The 6000-nt window shown below is 43.1% G+C and overlaps 1 long non-coding RNA gene across 1 annotated transcript in view; it reads right to left on the bottom strand.

Moving 5' to 3' along the window:
* Nucleotides 1-4101: 4101 nt before the first annotated feature.
* The window catches only part of LOC141145899 (uncharacterized), a 259470-nt gene continuing 257571 nt past the window's right edge, over nucleotides 4102-6000 (bottom strand). Inside the window, exons 3-4 of the long non-coding RNA XR_012244694.1 lie at nucleotides 5275-5307; nucleotides 4102-4993 (exon numbers count right to left, since the gene is read on the bottom strand). This is a non-coding gene — a long non-coding RNA (uncharacterized lncRNA). The remainder of the gene's footprint in view (nucleotides 4994-5274; nucleotides 5308-6000) is intronic.

The following is a 6000-nucleotide window of genomic DNA, read 5'->3' as shown; positions in this document are numbered from 1 at the left end:
TGAAAAAGCGTGAATCGTTTCTCACCAAACTTTTACTAACATGAGATTAGCAAAAGGAGCCCAAAGGGTGGCGCGCTTGGTTCTGAACTGCCCTTTTATAGTCTCGTCGTACGTGGTGTACGTGAACGCGTTCTTGGCGATCGGAAATTCCGACAACTTTGTGCGACCGTGTGTATGCAAAACAAGTTTGAGCCAACATCCGTCGGAAAAAATCCATGGATTTTGTTGTCGGAATGTCCGATCGTGTGTACGGGGCATTATACTCCCTGTTATGGTTGGTGGGTGTAGCATTTGCCAAGCATTAACTATTCAAGTAAATGAGGCCACTCTGCTAGTGCCCTGAAACCTTGGGCAGTACTGTAAACAAGGGGTTAAAGCAGGCAGCATTGTGTTGCTTTCTCACCTCCTGCTTTAACCCCTTGCATCCCGCAGAAGCATACATTTTCAGGGCACTTGCAGAGTGACCCTATTTACTTGAATGGGTCACGATTGGCAGAGGGTAGCACCCACCAAAAGCAACAGGGGTTTTAATTCCTGCATGTGTACACCATTGGCTACTGCCTCAGCAGCTAAAGAGGGTAGGGATTGGGGGCAGTAAAACTGCAACTCAACTGCATGGTTTTACCACCCCCCAACTTTGTGTGAATGAGTCCTAATGGTGCTGCTACCGAATGCAACTAAGAGCTCATTCACAAGTGCAGCAGGCACTGCTGCTCCTCTGAACAGAGATTGTTTCTAGCGGCTATTGCAGCCACTAGTGATAATCCCAAGTGAATAGATCAACTTGGAACATTCACCCTTCCCACACACGGTTCATGGTTACTGTTGAACCAGCCCAGATTCAAACCATCTATGGCCGTCCTTACCAACACACAATATATTTCAAAGAATTTATTAGGCCAAACAAAGCCTGAATGAAGAGAGGATTATCAAGTGTACTTATACAAATAATCAAAAAGACAATAATGTAACCATACTGTAGGTTAAACACCTACAGTATTCTTTCAGTAATTAACAGAATTGAATTGCTTTTATAACTAGCAACACTATAGTAGGACTGTCCTATAACATTCCCTGCTTTATCCCCCTAGCCAGTGAATGATGAAAAAGAAAAAACATTGGCCGGCAAAACTGGGACCTTTGAAAATAGCACAACGGTTCCCAGCAGACAACAGATTACCTTGTGCAATGTTAGTCTCTTACCAGGGTGTTGGTCTTTGAAACAAGGTCCTGTGCATTGAGCAGTTTCTCAGAGGTTCACCTGATTTCGTTCAGCTATGGCAGGATTCTGTTCTGCCAGCAGTCCAGTCTCTCCATTCAGCCAGCAGTTCAGTCTCTCCATTCAGCCAGCAGTCCAGTCTCTCCATTCATCCAGCAGTCCAGTCTCTCCATTCAGCCAGCAGTCCAGTCTCTCCATTCTGCCAGCAGTCCAGTCTCTCCATTCTGCCAGCAGTCCAGTCTCTCCATTCTGCCAGCAGTCCAGTCTCTCCATTCTGCCAGCAGTCCAGTCTCTCCATTCTGCCAGCAGTCCAGTCTCTCCATTCTGCCAGCAGTCCAGTCTCTCCATTCTGCCAGCAGTCCAGTCTCTCCATTCTGCCAGCAGTCCAGTCTCTCCATTCTGCCAGCAGTCCAGTCTTTCCATTCTGCCAGCAGTTCAGTCTCTCCATTCAGCCAGCAGTCCAGTCTCTCCATTCAGCCAGCAGTCCAGTCTCTCCATTCAGCCAGCAGTCCAGTCTCTCCATTCAGCCAGCAGTCCAGTCTCTCCATTCCGCCAGCAGAACAGACTTTTCCCACCCCTATAATAAAAAAAATGTGCAAAAAAATTACATACACTATGTGGTGTGGGCGATTAGCTCCAAGTGAAGAGTTTTCAGAAAGGTAATCAAGCCGTATGCAAGGTTAAGAGCTTAAATAAAGCAAACAGAAAGGCTTCCCGCACAGGGGTAAAAAACATAATCCAAAGCAAAAGTCCATCAAACGAATATAAGCATCCTAGCAAATAGATAGACCTCACTAGGTCTGCTTCAGGCATGTTCCCTCACAGACTGCCTTCTCCTCTCTCAGCACCACCACTGATTACACTCGGGTAAGTCAAAATTATACCCCAGGTGGGGAGCAAGGTGTGGCCAGTACTTAACCCCTTGCTGCCTACAGACCTTTCACTGCCACCCATTTACCTTAACCACTTGCCGACCGCCATAAAGCAAAATAACGGCGGCAAAAGTGGTTTCAATATCCTGACTGGACGTCATATGACGTGATCAGGATATTAAGCCCCCGAGGGCGCGCATTGCGGCGATCGTTGTTGCAGTGTGTCAGTCTGACACACCGCAACTCCGATCTAGGTAAAGAGTCTCTGACGGAGACTCTTTACCACGTGATCAGCCGTGTCCAATCACGGCTGATCATGATGTAAATAGGAAGAGCCGGTGATCGGCTTTTCCTCACTCGCGTCTAACAGACGCAAGTAGAGGAGAGCCGATCGGCTGCTCTCCTGACAGGGGGGGGGTCTGTGCTGATTGTTTATCAGCACAGCCCCCCCTCGTATCCTGCCCGGGACCACCAGGATGGCCACCACACTGGAGCACCAGGTATGCCCCCTAGACCCCCAGGGAAATACCAATCTGTGCCCAGGCAGCTGCCAATCTGTGCTCAGGCAGCTGCCAATAAGTGCCCACTCCAATGCCTACCACTGCCAGTGCCACCAGGGATGCCTATCAGTGCCGTGTATCAGTGCCATGTATCAGTGCCACGTATCAGTGCCCAGCAGTGCCGCCTATCAGTGCCCATCAGTTCCCAGCAGTGCCACCTATCAGTGCCCATCAGTGCTGCCTAACAGTGCCACCCTATCAGTGCCCAGCAGTGCCACCTTTCAGTGCCCATCAGTGCCAACCAGTGCCACCCAGTGTCACCCATGAGTGCCCATCAGTGCCGCCTATCAATGCCCATCAGTGCTGCATATCAGTGCCACCCATCATTGCCGCCTACCAGTGCCCATCAGTGCCGCATATCAGTGCCCATCGTCAGTGCCCGTCAGTGCCTGCTCATTGGTGCCACCTCATCGGTGCCGCCATATCAGTGCCTGTCAGTGCCGCCTTATCAGTGCCCATCAGTGAAAGAGAAAACTTACTTATTTACAAATTTTTTTAACAGAAACAAAAGCAAAACTTTTATTTTTTTCAAAATTTTCAGTCTTTTTTTATTTGTTTAGCAAAAAATGAAAACCGCAGAGGTGATCAAATACCACCAAAAGAAAGCTCTATTTGTGGGAAAACAATGATAAAAATTTAGTTTGGGTACAGTGTAGCATGACCGCGCAATTGTCATTCAAACTGCGACAGCGCAGAAAGCTGAAAATTGGTCTGGGCAGGAAGGTGTACAAGTGCCCTGTATTGAAGTGGTTAAAGGGGTGTTCCAGCCATAAAAAATTTGCAAGCACACCGCCCCAGTGTGAAAGCACTCAGGCTTTCACACTGGGACTGCAGATGAGGTATTTTTCAGGTGCTTTACAGGCGCTATTTTTAGCCATAAAGCACCTGAAAAACGCCCCAGTGTGAAAGGGGTCTAAAAGTAGCAGTGATAATCCAGACAGGAAGTATGAACACTGCCGCAGGTCAGGTCTGCCTGAGATGTAGGAGACTCTCTGACAGCATGGGAAAGCGTCAATCGATGATGTCAGATGCCGAGAGGCTCAAGGAGGGTGTGGCTACATGCTTTGAGCCTGCCCAGCCTCTATGTCAAGCCTGCCCCATTCATTACAATGATCAGCCTTTTAAAGTTCATGAAACTACAAGGCTCAGCTACAACTAAAATAACATTAAGTACTACAAAACTATCTTAGCAAATACTGGATCTAAGGTACATATATCTTCACAGTGAAATACGAATAATAAAGTAAAAAATAAGTAGTTAAATGAAAATAAATATTAGCGGACTTCATTATATTAAAAAGCAAGCTTGGTCATAAAAATGTGTGTAAATTTTAAGAAAAAATATATACATATGTAAAAAAGAATATATAAACAATGCATTATATATGCAAAAATGTACGCGTATGCAAGTTTGTAACAGATGAGAACACTAAACAGTGTCCCTAGGCATTTTGCTGATTTTTATGAAGAATCCTCTAAGGGGCTGAGAATATTGGTCATTGAGCCCATTTCTAGCAAATTATCACCTACTAAAGTTAAAATACCACCTGCTGACCATTGTAAAAGGTTAACACAATCATCTGATGATGTGCTTTATTAGTCAGTAGGTTCCTGTACCATCACTCCCTCTAGGGGATTTTTATTGTTATTACTATTATTGTTCTTTTATAACTACTATTATTATTTAGCTTGTTTTGCATTTTTTTTCACTGTCAGTATCTATCTCTACATATATATGTCAAAATTTGCTCTTCAGTTTTATACAGATGCTTTTTAATATTATGAATTCTGCAAATCTGTTTATTTTCATTTAACTACCTATTTTTAACTTTGTTGTTGGCTCACTGTGTAGATATACTGCATATACCATAGCTCCAGTTCTTGCTAAGATAGTTTGGTAGTGTTAAATCAGGTTAGAGAGTCTCCAAATCAAGACCTTTTTCTGATGAGACAGTGAGCCCAAATCGATAAAAAGGAAACAGTGCTTTTATTCTATACACTGCAGTGGAGAAACACAATACACAGTTCTCAATAAAGCAGTAAAGTGAAAGTGTTTCTGAAGTTACAGCTACAGGCTATACAATTTTATACGTATGAATATGCATAAGGTCTAGGCGTGTTATAGGTATGACTGTATATCAGCATTCATATCTTCTTAGAAGCAAGGGAGCATGGGTGTATACATCATGTGACTGGCAAAAAATAGAATTCAGCAGTATCTGGTCAGTTCAGACTGGTTTTGGTATGAAAGCCTATTTTGAGCAGCTTTCTGGGTTCTTATCAGTAGTTTATGTCGTCACATATCCAACAGTTTCGATTTCCCAGGAACTGAAACAAGCCATCTAAGAAGGAAAAAACAAATCAAGCATATTATAAATTCTTAAAGTGACAGTCTCTATATACTGTACATATTATATATATATATATATATATATATATATATATATATATATATATATATATATATATATATATTCAACATTATCAGACCCCTATAATTCTACTCAGTAGTGTGTAATGTTATTTTAGCTGTAGCTGAGCCTTGTAGTTCCATGAAAACTGCATTACTGTTTTATCTGGCAACTTAGTTGTTTTAATGGACAAATTCTTGGGCTGTACATACCTCTGCATGTCAACAAGTTTACTCTGCTGCTTCCTGTTGGAAAAATTACATATAAAGTGTATGTTACCACAACAATAATGATTCTTTATATATTGTATGTATACTGTATGTGTTTCTCTGGAGTCCTTTTTCAAACTAAGCACGCCAAGCACAGAAACAGATCTGTGCTGGCATGGTCAGTTTGCATCCCAGGGATCAGTGTTAGGAGTTGCAGGATGCTGTGCACATGCACAGCATGCATGTATTCCCTGTAGTCAGTTTTATGAGCACGCCCCATACCCAGCCCTGCTGTATTGTAGATGTAGCCTTTAGCAGGTTAGCTCTGCCTTCTGGAATGCAGCACACAGACAGGGAACGTATGTCCCTGCTCTGTGTTACATTAAATTGTGCTTGCCCACTTGCTATAGAGGCACACCCCAAACTATGAGGATGAGGAAGATAAAGGAGGCTGGGCTGTCATGTGACCATCAAATAAAAATTCAGTAATAGGTAAAAAGCAAGTATTTTGGGTAAATGTACAGGTGATTTCAGTTAACCTCTGACATTTATTCCACTGTGTTCACAAATACTTAAAATTGCTGAACCAAGAGGATGAATTACAGAGTAAATCTTGGCAAAACTAACAAAATATATTCAGTACATCACTATAAAACAAGCATATTTTCCCATGTTTTGTATCTTTAAAAATGTGGCAAATGCAAAAAACCTGCTGATCCTGCACAAAAG

This window comes from Aquarana catesbeiana, linkage group LG05, assembly GCF_042186555.1.
Source record: "Aquarana catesbeiana isolate 2022-GZ linkage group LG05, ASM4218655v1, whole genome shotgun sequence".
Classification (NCBI taxonomy): domain Eukaryota; kingdom Metazoa; phylum Chordata; class Amphibia; order Anura; family Ranidae; genus Aquarana; species Aquarana catesbeiana.
Note: the sequence above shows the minus strand (reverse complement) of the source record. Positions and strands in the feature narration are given on the sequence as shown.